The 21154-nt window shown below is 35.2% G+C and overlaps 1 protein-coding gene and 1 long non-coding RNA gene across 5 annotated transcripts in view; one reads left to right on the forward strand and one right to left on the reverse strand.

Moving 5' to 3' along the window:
- Positions 1-21154, reverse strand: part of IL7 (interleukin 7) — a 61599-nt gene that overhangs the window by 11275 nt on the left and 29170 nt on the right. The window contains exon 1 of one of the 4 annotated variants that reach the window (XM_073999038.1): positions 1719-3805. The exons of the other annotated variants lie outside the window; for them this stretch is intronic. The gene's annotated coding sequence lies outside the window, so the exon portion shown is untranslated. Of the gene's footprint in view, positions 1-1718; positions 3806-21154 lie in introns of those variants that run through there. 4 annotated transcript variants of the gene reach the window in all.
- The window catches only part of LOC135964757 (uncharacterized), a 101983-nt gene that overhangs the window by 5261 nt on the left and 75568 nt on the right, over positions 1-21154 (forward strand). The gene's annotated exons all lie outside the window — the stretch shown is intronic.

Here is a 21154-nt window from a genome sequence, read left to right on the forward strand (position 1 = left end):
TTATAGAAGAAGTCTGGCCATGCTTTTGTAGAGGAGCTGTGCAGTGCTGGGGTAACGCTTCACTCCTGTTGGCTTGGGCTCTCCAAAGCCTGCAGGCTGGACAGGCTCAGTACCCAAATAGCAGAGATGGCAGCCCACCCCTCCCTCTGGGACCTCTGTCCCAGGCAGTTTTCAGATCTCTGTAGGCCAGAGAACACCGGCGGGGATGGCTGGAGGCCCTGCTTGGGAGGTCTTGCCCAATAAGGAGGGATGACTCAGGGACCTGAGTCTGACCACGTGTTGGTCAGAGCAGTTGTGCTGTGTTGGGGGATCCCTTCTGCCCCTGATCGGTTTGGACTCTTCAAAGCCTGCAGGCTGAAAAAGATCACTCACCCAAACAGTGAAGATGGTGGCCTGCCCCCTCCCTGGGAACTCTGTCCCAGGTAGGCACAACACTGCTGCTGGTGGCTGGCTGGAATTCCAAGCCAATGTGTCTTATCCTTTGAGGCACCATGGAAGTGGGGCTCACAGACCATTGCTTCTTAGACCCTGGATTCCGCCTCTTTCCTAAGGGTATGCACACAGATCTAATATCCTGCTTTTCTGGAGATGCAGTTACTTTTGCCGGGAAGCCTGGAGCTGGAATATCTACAGTTCCTGTTCTCCAACATGTGCCTGAGCAGCTGCTCTGCCAAGACTCCCATATCTCTGTGCGTTAGACTGAAAGCCCTGGTGGAGTGGGTTCAAGAGGGGATCTCCCAACTCGAGGTTGCAAAGATCCGTGGGAAGAGTGTAGTTTCCGGGTCACATATTCACTCACCACTTCTCTGGGCAGGGGAGGTTCACCTGGCTGGGTGTTGTGCCCAGGTGGGCTGTCGTCCTGACTTTCTTTTCTACGTTCACCATGGGTCAAGTTGTTTCCTTGATTAATCCCAATGCGAGAACTTGTACGTTTCAACTGAAGGTGCTGTATTTACTTGCCCTTTTGTTCCTCTTTGTGAGAACCACTCACACTAGCTACTTCTAGTTGGCCATCTTGGCCACTTCCCAACTCTTTTTCTTTCAAGTTCTTCAAATACATAATATTCTTTACATTTATAGAATTAGATCTTCAATTTCAGCATAGTTTTCTTCTATCTTTGAAATTTTAAATTACGTTTTAAGTCTGTTCTTTAGAAACACTAATTACATAAAAAATGAATCTTCTATTGAACTTTTTCTTTTCGTGTGTGTATGTACTCACATATATACACACACACACACAATTTCATTTTGCATGGTTTTACTCATCCTGTCTTTCATACGCCTGTTTTAATGGAGTATTCATTTCCGGTTTTTATTTTAGTCTCTATATTTCCCCTAATTCCAAAGAACATTAGTTTCTTTCTGGTTTCTTTCATACTATATTGTTTTTAGCTGTTTTTACTTTGGTTTCTTAGAGACTTCACATTTTCCATTGCTTTCATGGATTATTAAACTGTGGTCTTAATACTTCATTTTCCTTTTGCCTATTTTTGTGTTAATTCATTTGTTCATTTATTTTGCTAGTATCAGTGCATAATGTTCCTTTTAAATTTTCTGATTATTTTTGAAGGGATGCTAAAGTAGAGTAGATTATTGTTCAGCCAATATTTAACATCTAACCTCACCAAATAAGAGGATGTATTCATTCCATATGGCTGACATAACAAATTACCAAAACCTTGGAGACTTAGAACAATAAAAACTTATTATCTCACATTTCTAGAGGTTCTGGTAGAGCACGCATTGTTCGCCTCTTCCGTCTTCTGTTGTCTGCCAGCATTCCTTAGTGTTTCTTGGCTTGTCACCTCATGGCTCCAGTCTCTGCCTCCATCTTCACATCACCTTCTTTGTGTGGGTGTCAAGTCTCCTCCTGCTTTTCTCTTAGAAGGAACTCGTGATAGCATTTAGGGTCCACCAAGATAATCCAAAATAAACTTATCACACCAATATTCTTAATTCAGTCACATCTGTAGACTTCTTTACCTTATACATTTCCAGAGATTAGAGTTTTTTTTATCTGAGTGGCCATTATTTAATCTGCTACAGAGAAGTATGTTCCTCTGTCCATTAATGTTGCATTTGTCCAAAAGACATGTGGTAAGAAATTGATGCTTTCTGTATAGTTTCTGTGAGACAAGAATTTGGAAGCTGCTTAACTGGGAGCTTCTGGTTCTGCATCTTCCATGAGGAGGTAGTCAAGATGTTGGTCATGTCTGTAGTAACCTGGACTTCATCAGAACTAGAGGATCTATTCCCAAGATGACCCATTCATGTAGTTATTGGCAGAATGCCTCAATTTCTCACCACATGAGCTTCTCCACAGGCTTTCTTCAATATCCTTCCAAGATAGTTGCTGACTTTCCCCCAAGTATCAATGTAAGAGAAAGCAAGGAGGAAGCCATGTCTTTTATTACATGGAAGTCACACACTGCCATTTCCACATTATTCAATTGCCTTGCAGTGAGTCACTAATTCCAATCCACACTCAAGAGGAGGGAATTTAAGCTGTACCTCTTGTAAGGTGGAGTATCAGATAATTTGTGGGCATATGTTAAAACTCCCACACAGCTGCTCCTTTCATCTTATGACTTAGAATGAAACATGTGGAGGTAATCAAACTCAGATAAACTGTATACCTGTGAACCTAAGGTAAATGCATATTACTGTATGCCTTTCTCTCTTTCTGTGTGTGTATGTGTTTGTAGCAAAAACTGACTGATAGAGAACTATTGCTTTTTAGATCAACTAATTTTCCAAAAATAAAGGTGGAAAAGGGCAAAAGTAATGAAATGAAACAGCTGTTCATTCTTATCCTATTTCTGTATTCTCTGTCACAGGACAGTTTTCTTCTTAATTTTTTCATATTTATCTTTTCAGGACAGAAAGTCAATATGGTTCACAGTTACTCTTCATGGTCACATGTGTTAGAGCTAGCAAACTAATGTCTAATTATTGCTCATAGCTGATTGCTGCTTCCTTTATGTTCTTTTTTCCTTCTTTTTGTAGGGCTGGTTCTAAGGATTGGAAAGTTTTGGCATAGACTATATTCAGTCTCATGTCTCTTGTTATAAATGAACTTGGTCCCTATAGAAATATACCTCATTGCCTTTTTTTTTTTTTTTTTTTTTTTTTTTGAGATGGGGTCTGTCGCTCAGGCTGAAATGCAGTGGCACAGTCTCAGCTCGCTGCAACCTCTGCCTCCTGGGTTCAAGCGATTCTCCTGCCTCAGCTTCCTGAGTAACTGGATTCCAGGCATGCACCACCACAGCCCATAATTTTTGTATTTTTAATAGAGACTGGGTTTCACCATGTTGGCCAGGCTGGTCTCAAACTCCTAACCTCAAGTATAGTAGAAATAATTTTCATTTCTGATCATCACTATGACAACCTATCCATGGCCTTGTGCCATCTGAAGCCTTGTTTAGGGGGACTTTTAAAATGTGCTGCTTATTTTTTAGAAAATCTACTCTGTATGAAATTTGAAAAAGGCATATGTTGTTCCTGGAATTCTATTTCATTTGCTACAATTTTTGCCATTTGTCAAGTAGCTTAGCAGATTATAGTATGACTTAATAGTTAATTCTTAGTTTAAATTAAAGTCATTTATTCTTTGATCAAATACTTTAGCACTTACCATGTGCCATTTAGTATTAGGAATACAACAGGGATCAAAATCATACATGGCTCCTTCCCTCAAGAAGTTTACTATTTGGTGGCAAAAACATTAATCCAATAACAGCAATCAATTCTCAACTTGATAACTGTTATAAATACAAGATATATGCTGCCATGAAGCCTATACAAGAAGATTTTACTTAAAAACCTCAATGAATACTTCCCAGAGGAGGATACTTCACAGGAGATCTCAACCATAAGTACCCTAGGGAAAAGGGGGATTCAATAGCAAACAATATAGGTGACTACTTTGAAGAGGGCGGGAACATGGCCTGTATGTGGCTAGAAAGAAGAGAGCAAGGGAAAGTAGGAATATAGCTGAGAGAGGAAGAGACAGAACTGGTTCAACATAAAGCAAGGGCTAGAAGAGATCAAATTATGTGTGGCCTTAAGGATATTTTAAGAAGTTTTGTGTCAATCCTAAAAGCAATAATTAATGTATTTCTTCTTACAAATGTGGGAATAGCTTTCCTGGTTTACTTTTTTCAACGATCATATTAACAACCACATGCCAGATGGTTTGGAGAGAGGTTCAAGAAAGTATATGGGTGAATCTTTATGAGGCTATTACATAGTCAGTGCTTAAGATAATGGTTTATTGCACTTGATGGTAACAGAGAATCTTGAAATATGTGAATATATTTGAGAAATAGGAAGCAAATTTAATGTGATTTGAAAATAAAAATTAAGCAGGATGGACATATCAAGGATCATTCCTGACTTGTCTGGTGTTTACAACAAAAGAGTCAGATGCTCCTTGACTTAAATGGGTTTACATTCCAATAAGCCCATTGGAAATTCAAAGATTATAAGTCTAACTATGGTAAGCTGGTTATCATTAGTATTGTGTTGCCATTGAGACAGGAAATAGAAGAAGAGGTGGAGTGTATAGATCACGTGTTAGGTTTTAAACAGATGATGTTTGAGCTGACTTTCAAAGATTCAGGAACAGGTAATAGACAAATAGTGAAGCCAGAGAGTTAGACAGAAAGCCAAGAGAATAGATCGTTTTGAGGAAGTGGTGGTCCACAGTAAATGCCAATTAAACGGTCAGGTAACTTGAGTCTTGTTCAAAATTTATCTACATAAAGAAAACAAGCTAAAGTAGAAAAGAAAGCTAATAATGGAATGGTAAAATAGATGATGGAAAATAAAATAAAATATTAAGCAGATATATTTGTTTTCAGGTAACGTTTATAAACAAGTGATGAATCTATAATAAAACATTAAGAGGAAAAGGTACTATGTAGAAGCCTATATTTAAATGTGAATGCATATGTAGACACTTGAACACACTTATCTAGCAGAAGCTTTTTAACTTTCATTTAACTGACTTTCTGGATGATCAATAGTTTCTATTCCTTCTGTCAAAACATATTGACTAATGCTCAGAGAACAATGAAGACTCCAGACTAGTAGTTTAGTTTCTTATGTGCTCGTGTATATTTTTTTCCATCATTTCAGCTGCTTTTTACTAACTCAATTCCTTAACACTAAGTTATACTTAGCATTTAATTATAATACTTAATACTATATAAATCAATAAAATATTAGTATAAAAATAGTTCTTTTGAGAACTTCTACTTTTCAGTTTGGTATGTAGGAAGCTTAGAAATTGCCAATCCATACTTACAAGTAAAAAAGCTAAACCCATTAAAAAAAAAAAAAACTCTTCTTAGATCAGAGAAGTGAAGTCACAGGGTAAACCACTGCCCTGAAGTTGGAGAGACAGAGAGGACCCCCAAATTAGAGAAACAGAACCACAACTTACTGAAGCAGAGATCCATGAGCAGAAATCTGCATAGCAACCATTGTGGGGGTAGAAAAAATTAAACTGTAGTTGGCAAATTGCTGAAGTCTCAGTGTGAAACAACTTTGAGAATTAAAAACTCCAAAGGTACCCAGTCATAGTGGGGGGCTACATACTTTTATGAGTTTGACCTTTAGGAGCTCTATCTACTAGGTCCTCATGGTAAATATCAGATGAGAAAGTCCTCTTGTGCTTTTGGTAGGAGGAGTGGAAAAAACTACTATAAAATCAGCCAGAGGTGGGAGGATCACTTGAGCCCAGGAGTTTGAGACCAGCCTGGAGAACACAGTGAGATCCTATCTTTACAAATAATTACAAAAAATCAGACAGGCATGGTGGCACATGCCGATGGTCCCAGCTACTCAGGTTGAGGTAGGAGCATCACTTGAACCCAGGAGGTAAAGGCTGCAGTGAGCCATGATTTATATCACTGCATTCCAGCCTGGGTGACAGTAAGACCCTGTCTCAAAAAAAATAATAATAATTTCTAAAAAGCTGAATAGTCTGTTCTCCTTTAAAGGGCCTAACCTCAAGGGAGACTATTTTACCAGCACCTAACCTTCTGAGGTTTTATCAGAGTCTGATCTGCCTGGGGGAAAAAAATACCCAACTCCAGGGTCCTCTAGTTTTTCACATGTTGGAAGGCTGCCCTGTACCCCCTAAGGAGGGGGAAAAAAAGAGCAGCACTGGTAAAGTTCACAGTCCAGGGCACAGGCTCACCAAAAGACTAAGACCTAACCACAGGCTTATAGAACACATCCCCTTTTTCCACACCATATCATGACATCACTAAAGGCCTATTTATCGCAGTTTCTTTTACTCAGAACATTATAATCAGCTATGAAAAAAAATTACAAGGCATACTAGAAGGCAAAAAACACAGTTTGAAGAGGCAGAGCAAGCATAAGGACCAGACTTATATATGGCCATGAGGTTGGAATTATCAGAACAGAAATCTTTTTAAAAGTCTATGATTGAGGCCAGGAGCGGTGGTTCACGCCTGTAATCTCAGCACTTTGGGAGGTCGAGGCAAGCAGATGACAAAGTCAGGAGATCAAGACCATCCTGGCTAACACAGTGAAACCCCTTCTCTACTAAAAATACAAAAAAAATTAGCCGGGCATGGTGGTGGGCACCTGTAGTCCCAGCTACCCAGGAGGCTGAGGCAGGAGAATGGCGTGAACCTGAAAGGTGGAGGTTGCAGTGAGCCAAGATTGCGCCACTGCACTCCAGCCTGGGCAACAGAGCAAGACTCCATCTCAAAAAAAAAAAAAAGTCTATGATTAATATGCTCAGAGCTGTCAGACCCATAATGAAAAAAATAGACAACAGACAAGAACAGATAGAAAATGTAAGCAGACAGATTAAAATTCTAGGAAATATTTTTTAAATGATAAAGATCAAAAACAGAAATAAAATATGCCTTTGATGGGCTCATTAGTAGACTTCACATAGCTGAGGAAAGAATCTTGGAGTCTAATGATAGGACAACAGAAACTTCCAAACCTGAGAAGCAAAAATAATAATAATACAAAACTGATAAAAAAGAACAGAATATCTAAGAACTTTGGGACAACTACAAAAGGAGTAGCATACATGTAATGGGAATATTAAAAAGGAGAAGAGAGAGAAAAAGAAAAATCAAGGGATGAAGAAAATATCTAGAAAGGAATGAAATTGGAGAAAAGAAACAACTTACCTATAGAAGAGCAAAGATAAGAATTACATCCAACTTCACCACAGAAATCATGCAAGCAAAAAGAGAGTGGAATGAAATATTCAAAATGTTGAGAGCAAAAAAACACTGTTTAAATTCTGTACTCTGTGAATTTATCCTTCAAAAACGAAGGAGGAATAAAGACTTTCTCAGACAAACAAAAATTGAGAGAATTTGTTACAAGTAAATCTGCCTTTTTTATGGCTGCATAGTATTCCATGGTGTATATGTGCCACATTTTCTTAATCCAGTCTGTCACTGATGGACATTTGGGTTTATTCCAAGTCTTTGCTATTGTGAATAGTGCCGCAATAAACATACGTGTGCATAAAAAAGGATGAGTTTGTGTCCTTTGTAGGGACATGGATGCAGCTGGAAACCATCATTCTTAGCAAACTATCACAAGAACAGAAAACCAAACACCGCATGTTCTCACTCATAGGTGGGAACTGAACAATGAGATCACTTGGACTCGGGAAGGGGAACATCACACACCGGGGCCTATCATGGGGAGGGGGGAGGGGGGAGGGATTGCATTGGGAGTTATACCTGATGTAAATGACGAGCTGATGGGTGCTGACGAGTTGATGGGTGCAGCACAGCAACATGGCACAAGTATACATATGTAACAAACCTGCACGTTATGCACATGTACCCTAGAACTTAAAGTATAATAATAATAAAAAATAATAATAAAAAAGAAAAAATAATAATAAAGAAGACAAAATCCTCTGGTTCTTCAAGCAAAAAAGTCCTAATTACTAATAAAGGAAAAAAAAAAAAACAAAAAAAAAAACAAGTAAATCTGCCTTGCAAGAAATCTTAGCAGAAGCTATTCAGGAAGAAGGAAAATGACATAAGTCAGAAATGTGGATCTAAATAAAGGAAGGAACAGCATCAGAGAATAAGTGAAGGTAAAATAAATACTTTCCCTTATTTTTACTTTTATTTTCTTTCATTTTTAGTTGATGCAATAATTGTACATATTTATGTATGACACAGTGATATTTCCATATGTGATATACAATGTGTAATGATCAAATCAGGGTAATTAGCATATCCATCCCTTCAAACATTCATCATTTCTTTGTGTTATGAACATTCAAAATCCTCTATTCTAGCATTCTGAGAATATACAATAAATTATGATAAACCATGTTCACCCCATAGTGCTACAGAATGCCAGGGCTTATTCTTCCTATCTAGTTATAATTTGGTATCTGTTAACCAGCCTCTCCCTATTGTCCCCTCCCTCTTACCCTTTTCTGCCTTTCATACCCACAATTCTATTCTCTACTTCCATGAACTCAATTATGTTTTAGCTCCCACATATGAATGACAGCATGTGGTATTTATCTTTCTGTGACTGACTGATTTGGCTTAATATAATGTCCTCCAGCCTCATCTATGTTGCCGTGAGTGACAGGATTTCATACATATTTATACCTGAAGGTTATTTCATTGAGTATATACACTAATTTTCTTCATCCATTTGTTTATTGATGGACACTTAAATTAATTCCATGTCTTAGCCATTGTGAATACTGCTGCAATAAACATTAAGGTACAAGTATCTGTTTGATAGACTGATTTATTTTCCTTTGAATAAATGCTTGGTAGTGAGACTGCAGGAGCCCATGCTAGTTCCATTTTTAATTTTTTGAGGAAACTTCATACTGTTTTCAATAATGGCAGTACTAATTCACATTCCCACCAACAGTTCCAATGGTTTCCTTTTCTCCACGTCCTCATCAACACTTATCTTCTGTCTTTTTGATAGTAGCCATTCTGACAGGTGTGAGGTGATATCTCATTGTGGTATTGATTTGCATTTTTTCCGGTGATTAGTGATCTTGAGCATTTTTTCACGTACTTATTGGCCATTTGTATGTTTTATTTTCATAAATGTCTCTTCAGATCCTTTGCTCATTGTTTATTATTATTATTATTATTATTATTATTATTATACTTGACGTTCCGGGATACAGAACGTGCAGGTTTGTTACATAGGTATACATGTGCCATGGTGTTTTGCTGCACCCGTCAACCCGTCGTCTACATTAGGTATCTCTCTTAATGCTATCTCTCCCATTGTCCCCCACTCCCCGACAGGCCGCGATGTGTGATGTTCCCCTCCCTGTGCTCATATATTCTCTTTGTTCAACTCCCATTTAGCAGTGAGAACTTGCGGTCTTTGGTTTTCTGTTCCTGTGTTAGTTTGCTGAGAATGATGGTTTCCAGCTTCATCCATGTCCCTGCAAAGGACATGAACTCATTCTTTTTTATGGCTCCATAGTATTCCATGGTGTATATGTGCCACATTTTCTTTATCCAGTCTAACATTGATGGGCATTTGGGTTGGTTCTAAGTCTTTGCTATTGTGAAAAGTGCTGCAATAAACATATATGTGCATGTGTCTTTATAGTAGAATGATTTAAAATCCTCTGGGTATATACCAAGTAATGGGATTGGTGGGTCACATGGTATTTATAGTTCTAGATCCTTGAGGAATCACCACGCTGCCTTCCACAATGGTTGAACTAATTTACACTCCTACAAACAGTGCAAAAACGTTCCTATTTCTCCACATCCTCTCCAGCATCTGTTGTTTCCTGACTTTTTAATGATCACCATTCTAACAGGTGTGAAGATGGTACTCTTTGTGGTTTTCATTTGCATTTCTCTAATCACCAGTGATGATGAACTTTTTTTCATATGTTTGTTGGCTGCATAAATGTCTTCTTTTGAAAAGTGTCTGTTCATATTCTTTGCCTACTTTTTGATGGGGTTATTTGTTTTTTTCTTGTAAATTTGTTTAAGTTCCTTGTAGATTCTGGATATTAGGTCTTTGTCAGGTGGATAAATTGCAAACATTTTCTCCCATTCTGTAGGTAGCCTGTTCACTCTGATTATAGTTTCTTTTGCTGTGCAGAAGCTCTTTAGTTTAGATATATACCATTTGTCAGTTTTGGCTTTTGTTGCCATTGCTTTTGGTGTTTTAGTCATGAAGTCTTTGCCCATGCCTATGTCCTGAATGGTATTGCCTAAGTTTTCTTCTAAGGTTTTATGGTTTTAAGTCTTACATGTAAGTCTTTAATCCATCTTGAGTTAATTCTTGTATAAGGTGTAAGGAAGGGGTCCAGTTTCAGTTTTCTGCATATGGCTAGTCAGTTTTCCTAGCACCATTTATTAAATAGGGAAACTTTCCCCCATTTCTTGGTTTTGTCAGGTTTGTCAAAGATGGTTGTAGATGTGTGGTGTTATTTTGAGGCCTCAGTTCTGTTCAATTGGTCTATATATCTGTTTTGGTACCATTGCCATGCTGTTCAGTTACATTCCCTTTGAAAACTAGCACAAAACAACGATGCCGTCTCTCACCACTCCTATTCAACATAGTACTGGAAGTTCTGGCCAGGGCAATCAGGCAAGAGAAAGAAATAAAGGGTATTCAAATAGGAAGAGAGGAAGTGAAATTATCTCTGTTTGCAGATGGCATGATTGTATATTTAGAAAACCTCATCGTCTCAGCCCAAAAACTCCTTAAGCTGATAAGCAACTTCAGCAAAGTCTCAGGATACAAAATCAATGTGCAAAAATCACAAGCATCCCTATAAACCAATAATAGACAGAGAGCCAAATCATGAGAAAACGCCAAATCATGAGAGAACTCCAATTCACAATTGCTACAAAGAGAATAAAATAAGTAGGAATACAACTTAGAAGGGATGTGAAGGACCTCTTCAAGGAGAACTACAAACCACTGCTCAAGGAAATAAGAGAGGACACAAGCAAATGGAAAAACATTCGATGCTCATGGATAAGGAGAATCAATGTGAAAATGGCCATACTGCCCAAAGTAATTTATAGATTCACTGCTATTCCCATCAAGCTACCATTTGACATTTCTTCACAGTGTTACAAAAAGCTACTTTAAATTTCACATGGAACCAAAAAAGAGCCCGTATAGCCAAGACAATCCTAAGCAAAAAGAACAAAGTGAAGGTGTCACACTACCTGACTTCAAACTATACTACAAGGCTTTGCTCACTTTTTAATCAGATTTTTGTTGTTGTTTTGTTTTGCTGTTGAGCTGTATGAATTCCTTATATATTCTGAAAATTAATCCCTTGTTGTATTAATAACTTGCACATATTTTGTCCCATTCTACAGGTTGTCTCTCCACTCTGTTAATTATTTCCATTGCTGTGTGGAAGTTTTTAGTTTAATACAGTCACATTTGTTTCTTTTTGTTTTTGTTACTTGTGCTTTGGAAATCTTGGTCACAATATCCCTCCCTAAAAATGTTCTGAAGCATTTCTCCTATATTCTCTTCTAGTGGTTTTATATTTCTGGGTTTTATGTTTAAGTCTTTTATCCATTTTGAGTTGACTCATATATATGGTGAGAAATAGGGGTTTAGTTTCATTCTTCTGCCTGTGAACATCCAGATTTCCTAACACTATTTATTAAAGAGACCATCATTTTCCCAGGTATGTTCTTGCATATTTGCCAAAAATAAGTTGGCTGTAAATACATTGATTTATTTCTAGCTTCTCTATTCTGTTCCCTTGGTCTATGTGTCTGTTTTTATACCAGTGCTATGTTGTTTTGGTTAGAGCTTTGTAGTATATTTTGAAATTGTATAGTGTGAGACCTTCAGCTTTGTTCTTTTTGCTCAGTATTGCTTTTGCTATTCAAGTCTTTTGTATTTCCATACAAATTTTAGGATTTTTTTTTCTCTTTCTGTGAAAAATGTCATTGGTATTATGATAGGGATTGCATTAAATTTGTAGATTGCTTTGTGTAGTATGGTCATTTTAACAATTTTTCCAATCTATAGGCGTATTATGTCTTTATAGTTGTTTGTATTCTCTTCAGTCTTTCATTAGTGTTCTGTAGTTATCATTGTAGAGGTCTTCACCTCCTTGGTTAGATTTATTTCTAGGTTTTTATTTTTATTTTATTTTCCTCGTAAAAATTGTAAATCAGATTGCTTTCTTGATTTCTCTTTCAGAAATGTTACTGATTCTTATATGTTAATTTTGTATCTGGCAACTTTACTGAATTCATTTATCAGTTCCAAGAGTTTTCTGGTGGAGTAGATTTTTCTATGTATAATCATGTCATCAGCAAAGAGGGACAATTGACTTCTTCTTTTCCAATTTGGATGCCCTTTCTTTCTTTCTCTTGCCTAATTTCTCTGGCTAGGGCTTCCAGTGAGATGTTGAATAGGTGTGGTAAAAGTGGGCATCCTTGTCTTATTCCAGTTCTTATAAGAAAGACTTTCCGTTTTTCCTCATTCTGTAAGATGATAGCTGTGTGTTAATCAGATATGGCCTTTATTGAGTTGAAATACTTTGTTTCTATGCCAATTTGTTAAGAGTTTTCATCTTAAAGAGTTCTTGAATTGTATCAAATGCTTTTTTTCTGTGCCAATTGAGATAATCATATGGTTTTTGTTCTTCACTCTTTTGAAGCAATGTATCACATTTATTGATTTGTGTATGTTGAACCTTCTTTGCATCCTTGGGATAAATCCCTCTTTATTATGTTCTACTATTTTTTAGATGTGTTATTAGATTCAGTTTGTTAGTATTTTATTGAGAAACTTTGCATATTGGCTTGTAATTTTCCTTTTTGTTGTCTCTTTGTCTGGTTTTGCTATCAGGGTAATGTTGGCTTTGTAGAATGAATTAAGAAGAATTCTCTCTTTTTCATTTTTTTTTTTTTTTTAAGAATAGCTTGAGAAGAACTGGCATTTGTTCTGCTTTAAAATTTTGGTAGAACTCAGATATAAAGCTATCTGGTCCTGGGCTTTTCTTTTTTGGGAGACTTTTTATTATTGATTCAATCTTGTTACTCGTTATTGGTCTGTTCCTGTTTCCTATTTATTCCTGGTTCTGTCTTGACAAGGGTAGATGTATTTAGGAATTGATTCATTTCCTCTGGGTTTTCCAATTTGTTAGTGTACAGTTGCCCAAAATAATCTCTGATAATCCTTTATATTTCCGTGGTATCAGCTGTAATGTGTGCTTTTTTTATTTCTGATTTACTTATTTGGGACTTCTCTCTTTTTTTATTAGTTAGTCCAGCTAGTGGTTTATTTATTTTGTTCATGTTTATCTTTTCAAGAAATAAAATTCTGTTTTGTTAATCATTTTATTAATTAGTTTAATTTAGCTTTTAGTTTCTATTTCCTTTATTTCTGCGCTTTATTTTTTCCTTCTTTGTATTAACTTTGGGCTTGGATCCCTCTTGCTTTTCTAGTTCCTCGTGGTGCACTGTTAGGATGTTTATTTGAAATCTTTCCACTTTTTTGATGTAGATGGCTATTGCTATAAAATTCCCTCTTAGCACTACTTTTACTCTATTCCATAGGTTTGGGTATGTTGTGTTCATGTTTTCATTTTTTTCAGAAATTTTTTCATTTTGATCTTAATTTTTTCATTAATCTAATGGTCACTTTGAAGCCTGTTGCTTTATTTTAATGTATTTGTATAGTTTCCAAAATGTCTCTTATTATTGATCTATAATTTTATTCCATTGTACTTTGGGAAGGTACTAAATATAATTTTGATCTTTAAAAATTTTTTGAGACTTGTTTTGTGGACTAGCATATGGTTTATCCTGAAGAATATTCCATGTGCTGGTGAAAAGAATATGTATTCTGTAGCTGTTGGATAAAATATTACGTAAATACCTGCTAGGTCCACTTGGTCTATAGCACAGATTAAGTCCAATATTTCTTTGTTGATTTTCTCTATAGATGATCTACCCAATGCTGAAAGTGGGGTGTTGAAATTTCCATCTTACTGTATTGGAGTCTCTCTCTTTAGCTCTAATAATATTTGCTTTATATATCTTAGTGCTCCAGTGTTGAGCCCATATATATTTACAATTGTTATATCCTGTCAATGAATTGATCCCTTCGTCATTACATACTGGCCCTCTTTATCCCTTGTTATGTTCTTTGACTTAAAATCTACTTTGTCTGATGTAAGTATAGCTACTCCTGCAAGGTTTTGGCATTCATATACATGGGATATTGTTTTCTGTCATTTCACTTTCAGTCTATTTGTGTCTGATATGGTTTGGCTGTGTCCTCACCCGAATCTCATCTTGAATTGTAGCTCCCATAATTCCCATGTGTTGTGGGAGGGACCCAGTGGGAGGTAAGTGACTCATGATTGTGAGTCTTTCCCATGCTGTTCTTGTGATAGTGAATAACTCTCACGAGATCTCATGGTTTTATAAATTAGAATTTCCTTATGCAAGCTCTATTGCCAGCCGTCAAGTAAGATATCCCTTTGTTCTTCCTTCATTTTCCACCATGATTGTGAGGCCTTCCCAGACATGTGGAACTGTGAGTCCATTAAACCTCTTTCCTTTGTGAACTACCCAGTCTCAGGTATGTCTTTATTAGCAGCATGAGGACAGACTTAATACAGTGTCTTTACACATGATGTGAATTTCTTATTGGCAGCATATAATTGAGTCTTTTGTGTTTTATTTTCTACCCATTCAGCTAGTCTATGTCTTATAATTGTAGAATTTAAACCATTTACATTCAATGTTGTTAAAAATAGGTGAGAACTTACTACTGTCATTTTGATAGCTGTTCTCTGAATGTTCTGTATATCCTTTGTTCCTCTTTCTTCTTTTAATATTTATCTTTACAATTTGGTCATTTTCTATAGTGACAAGCTTTGATTTCTTTCTTGTTTTCATTAATGTATCTGCTCTACCTGTGAGTTTAATTCTTTCTTTTACTTTCTAAATAGTAGACATCATCCTTTTACTTATAGATGTTGTACTCCCTGAAGTATTCCTCATATGATTGATCTAGTAGTGGTGAATTTCCTTCAGTTTTTACTTGTCTGAAAAAGATGTTATTTCTCCATCCTTTTTAAAGGATAGCTTTCCTGGGAGTAGTATTCTTCATTGGCATTTTTCTCTCAGCACTTTGAATATAGGATCTCATGCTCTCCTGGCCTACAAGAGTTTTACTGAGTAATAGGCTGCTAGTCTGATAGGATTTACCCCCACATGTGACTTAATGTTTTTCTCTTGCTATTTTTAAAATGCTCTCTCTGTCTTCAACCTTTGACAGTGTAAATTTAATGTGCCTTGGAGAACATTTATATTTTTATTCAATCTACTAGTAGATATTTTAGCTTTCTATATCTAGATGTCTGTATCTTTCACAAGAAGGAAGAAGTTTTCAGATATTATTTCAATAAATAGGTTGTCTATGACATTTCCCTGTTCTTATTCTTATGGAACTTATAAAATTCAAATATTTGTTTGCTTTATGGTGTCCTATATGTCAGTAGGCTTTCTTCATTCTCTTTTATTCTTTTATTCCCGCTCACCTTTTTAAAAAATCTGGCTCTGTTATTTTAAAAAACCAAGTTCAAAAATTCTTCTGCTTGATTTAGTCTATTGTTAAACTCTTGATTGTATATATAATTTTTAATTTCATCCATTGAATTATTTATTTCCAGGATTTCTATTGGGTTCCTTTTTTACATCTGTCTCTCTTTCATGAAATTCTCATGGAAGACATGAATTGCCTTCCCAATGGCTTTTTTTTTTTTAATTGTGTCTCTTGTATTTGTATCTGTGTCCTCTTGTATCTCACTGCATTTTCTTAAGAACATTATTTTGAATTCTTTTTCAGGCTTTTAAACATATTTACATTTCTTTGGGATATTTTACTGGAGAATTATTGTATTCCTTCAGAGGTGTCATTTTTTTCTTGAATTTTCATATTTCTCATGTCCTTACCTTATCTGTGTATTTATTTTAACGGATTCTCTTTTAATTTCATGGATTGGCTTCTTTCATAGAGAAAGACTTTTCTTGTAGCTGTATTTAGGGTATTGTTTGGGGATGATGTTTTGGCTTTAATCCTGGCCTGGCACAGTAGTATCGTCTCTGTATGTTCTATTTGGATGCAATCAATGTCAGCATTGTCTAAGAGTTCTTCATTGGCTTAAGCTCTGGTTGTTAGTGAAAATTATGGTGAGGTGGGCCTGTCCTCATGCCACTAGATAGTGTACACGAGTACTGTCAGTGGTGAGTAGAACTGGCCAATATGCAGCCCCCTGGACAGCATTTGTTGGTGGCAATTATGGCACATGGGGTGGGCTAATTCTCATGCCCCCAGCCTATTTTTCTTATTCTTAATTGATATAAAAGTGAATACTTTCAAATAATAATAGCAACCATGTATTCAATTATGCTTATATGTTTATTTATAAGTGAAATGAATGATAGCAATGATAAAAGGTTAGGAGGGAGAAATTAGTAATATTTTGTTACCATAAATTACTTGTACCTCCTATGAAGTGGTATAATGTTATTTGGAAGTAGATTTAGGTTGATATTAAATGCAAATTGTTCATATAAAAATGATGCAGAGATATCACTCTAGATCCAATAGACATTAAACAGATAATAAACAAATATTATGAGCAACTCTAAGTCCACAAATTTGATAACCTATATGAAATGCATCAATTACTCAAAAGACACAATCTGCCAAAACTCACACAAAAAGAAATAGAAAATCTGCATAGGACTATATCTATTAAAGAAATTAAATAAAAAGTGATGTTAAAAAACAAAAAATACTAATCCCAGATGAGTTTATTGGTGAATTCTATCAAATATTTAAGGACAATATTATATCAATGCTCCATAGTATCTTACAGAAGACAGAAGCAGGAGGAATACTCCCCAACTCATTCTATAAGGTCAGCATTACCTTAATATAAAAATTCAAAGACATTACAAGAAAATAAAACTATAGACGAGTACCTCTCATGAACATAGATAAAAAAATCCTCAACATAAAAGTGTATACTTTTATACATTATTGGATTCAATTTGCTATTGGAGATAGCACTTATCATCTACACCACAATCAAGTGGATTTTATTTCAGGTATGGAAAGCTGTTTTAACATTGGAATATCATTTAATCCGTCACATCAATAGGCCAATGAAGAAAAATCACACAATCATATCAATAGATGCAGAAAAAGCATTTGACAGCATTCAACACTCATTCATGATAAAAAAATTTAACACACTAGGAATAGAAAGGGACTTCCTCAACTTGATAGAGGACATCTACAAAAGTCCTATAGCTAATATCATACTTAATAATAAGAAATTTGAAGGCTTCAAATTTCAGACAAAGCAAATATCATACTTAATAATAAGAAATTTGAAGGCAAATTTCAAACAAAGCAAAGCTATCCCCCTTCACTTCTGCTTTCAACATCTTACTGCAACACTTAGCTACTGCAATAAGACAAAAAAAGGAAATAAAATGTATACAGATTGGTAAGAACAAAATAATACAGTCTTTGTTTGCAGATGATATAGTTGTTTATGTAGAAAAATTTTTTAAATCTGTGAAACAATCTGATAACTAATAAGTTATTTTATACAAGTTGCAAGATACAAGAGAAATAAGTCAATCACTTTTCTATGTACCATCAATGAACAAGTGAAATTTGAAATTTAAAACTCATTGCCACTTACATTAGCAGCCCTAAAAATAAAATACTTAAGTGTAAATCTAAAAAAAAAGTCCAAGATACATATGAGGAAAACTACAAAACTCTGATAAATAATATCAAAAAAGAAAAAAATAAATGGAGAGATATTCCAGGTCATGGGTAGAAAAACTCAATATTGTCATGATGTCAGTTCTTTCCAAATGAATGTACAGACTCAATGCAACTCCAATCAGAATCCCAGGAAGTTATTTTGTAGAAATTGACAAATTGGTTCTAAAGTTTATGTGAAGAGGAAAAAGACCCAGGAGAGTAAATTCAATATTGAAAGAAAAGAGCAAAGTTAGAGGACTGACAGCACTCAATTTCAAAACCTACTATAAACATACAGTAACCAAGACATTATAGTATTAGTGAAAAAACAGACAAATAAATCAATGGACCAGAATATTAGCTCAGAAATAAACTCACCTAAGTATAATCCATTGATGTTTGACAAAGGGGCAAAGGCTATTAATAAAATGGAGCAGTCTCTTTTCAACAAATGGTGTTGAGACAACTGGACGTTCACATCCTCACCCCTAACATTAATCTAGACACAGACCTTGAACCTTTCACAAAAATTAGTTCAAAATGGATCACAGACTTCAATGTAAAATGCAAGATTACAAAAATCCTGGAGAATGACATACGAGAAATTCTTGGTGAACCTGGGCATTGAGATGGCATTTTAAATAAAATACCAAAGGCGTGATCCATGAAAGAGGTGATTGATAAGCTGAACTCCATTAAAATTCAGAACTGCTTTGCAAAAAGCAGCATCAGGAGAATGAGAAGACAAGCGACAGACTGGAAAAAAATATTTACAAAGGACATATCTGATAAAAGAATATTACCCAAATTTTATACAGAACTCTTAAAAATCTAAAATAAGAAAATTTACAGCCCAATAAAAATGGGCAAAAACCCTGAATAAGTACCTCAGCAAAGAAGATACACAGATATCTAATAAGCATATGAAATATTATTCAACAGCATATGCCATCAGAGAAATGCAAATTAAAGAACAATGAGATACTATGACACCCTATTAGAATGGCCAAAACCCAAAACACTGACCACACTAAATGCTAACAAAGATGTAGAACAAAAAGAATTTTCATTCATTGCTAATGGGAAGGTAAAATGTTACAGCCACTTTGAAAGACAATTTGGTGGTCTTCTACAAAAATAAACAATCTCTTATCATTTAATGCAGCAATCCTTGCTATTTACCCAAAGGATTTGAAAATTTGTGGCCACACAAAACCCCCATGTGAATAATTATAGCGACTTTGTTCATAATGACCAAAACTTGGAAGGAATGGATATGTCCTTCAGTAGGTGAATGAGTAAGTAAACTGTAGTGCTTCCAGACAATGGAATATTTTTTTCAGTTCTAAAATGAAATGAGCTATCAAACAATGAGAAAACATGGAACGACCTTAAACGCATAATACTAAGTGAAAGAAGCCATCTGAAAAAGGCTATATACAGTTTGAGTGCAACTATGTAACATTCTGGAAAAGGTAAAACTAGAGACGGTAAAAAGATTTGTGGTTTGTCAAGATTTAAGAGGGAGCAAGTGGATGAATAGGAGAGGCACAAAGAATGAACAGTGAAGTTGTTAGGGCAGTGAAACTATTCTGTAATATAATTTGGATTGAAGACATTTGGCAAAACCCATAGAATGTACAACACCAAGAATGAATCTTAATTGAAACTATGGACTTTGGGAGACAATGATGTGTACAGTCATTGATCATAATAAATGTACCACTGTGAGAGCGACTGTTGATAGTGGGGAAATGTGTCTGTGGGGACAAGGAGTATATGGGACCTCTGTACTTTCAGCTCAGCATCCTATGCCTGTGCGTGTTAGGTGTGCAGGCATAGAAAATATACACATATAGATGCATATATAGGGTTTTATGAGGGTATTTTCCTTTTTCATTTTGTTAAAAAATAGGATCACGGTGTATACATCACACTTCGATTTTTGTATCATTCTCACTTTATATCATGACCATCATTCTAGGTCAAACATACTAAAACAATTTTTTTGTAACTGCATAATGTTCCACATTAAGTGTATTCCACAAATTATTCAATACTTCTCTTATTGATTAATAGTCAAATATTTGCTCCTACCAACAATTCTATAACATACATCTTTGTATGTATATCTGCATGTGTTTGTTATCTTATTTTATATTAATGCTTGCATTTCTGTAGACTTAGTTCCCAAAAGTGAGATTTGCTGAATAAAATAGTATATGTATTTTTAAAATAATTTGTGCTTCTACCAGCATATAAAGGAGGCCATTCTGTAACATTCTTACTTGGATCAGATGTCATCAGTCTTTACCATTTTTACCAATCCTGAGAAGTGAAAAATTATGCCTCATTATAGCTTAGATTTGCATTTTTGTAACTACTTGAAGATGAACATCATTTCATGTTAATTAACAATTTGCATCTTCTTTTCTATGAATAGTGTGTTCTTACCCACTTTCTTATATGTTTTTTGTCTTTTAATGATCAGTTGATAATTTTATATAAGCAATTAAAAAACTTTCACTATTTTACTTTAGGTTTATCTCTTATATACTGCATACAGTGTGAGAGTGAGTGAGTGTGTGTATGTGTGTGTGTGTGAATAATCAGGTTAATTTTGGGGCTTAACATAGTTTATATTTATTGTCAGTCATTCTATTTCTTTTTGTTCCTTTTCCTTTATTTTATAATTTTAGTATAATTTTAATATTTAAGTGACTACATTGTATTTTCCTTTTCCTTTGTAATTTGAAAGACTCTAATTCTTTTAAGAGTGTTTTCCAATAATTATTAAAATTATATTCTCTACCAACCTAATTAGTATACATAACCACTAATCATTCTAATATAAGGGAGGGATTTATCATCTTTTTAACTTTCTCAGTCCTTCTATAACCACATACTTTTTATATTCTTAGATCTTAGGCGAAACATGTTATGTTTGTGTTTCAATATTTACAACAGTTATATAGAAATCACCAAATACTGCAGCATTTAATAGTGATTGTTTTATATCACTTTTTCTCTATTATTGATATTTATTAATATCTTGTTCAAATGGAGTAATCTTAAAGTCAGGTTTTTATGAATAAAGAAGCAGTACCCTTGCTGGCTTATGTGTGTCTTTATTATTCTTGGTACATTCAATAAAATTTGCCTGGATCTAAGACTGTGAACCCACAGTCACAAAACTTAGTAGTTATCACAAAATTCAGTAGAGCTTGGTCAATTGGAGCTAAACATTGGTAAAAAAAAAAAAAAAAAAAAAAAATAGAGGTTAACCTAATTGTATCCTTTTGTCAACATGTTTCCCCTCTCTTGCAGG

The sequence above is a fragment of the Macaca fascicularis genome, chromosome 8 (genome assembly GCF_037993035.2).
Source record: "Macaca fascicularis isolate 582-1 chromosome 8, T2T-MFA8v1.1".
Classification (NCBI taxonomy): Eukaryota; Metazoa; Chordata; class Mammalia; order Primates; family Cercopithecidae; genus Macaca; species Macaca fascicularis.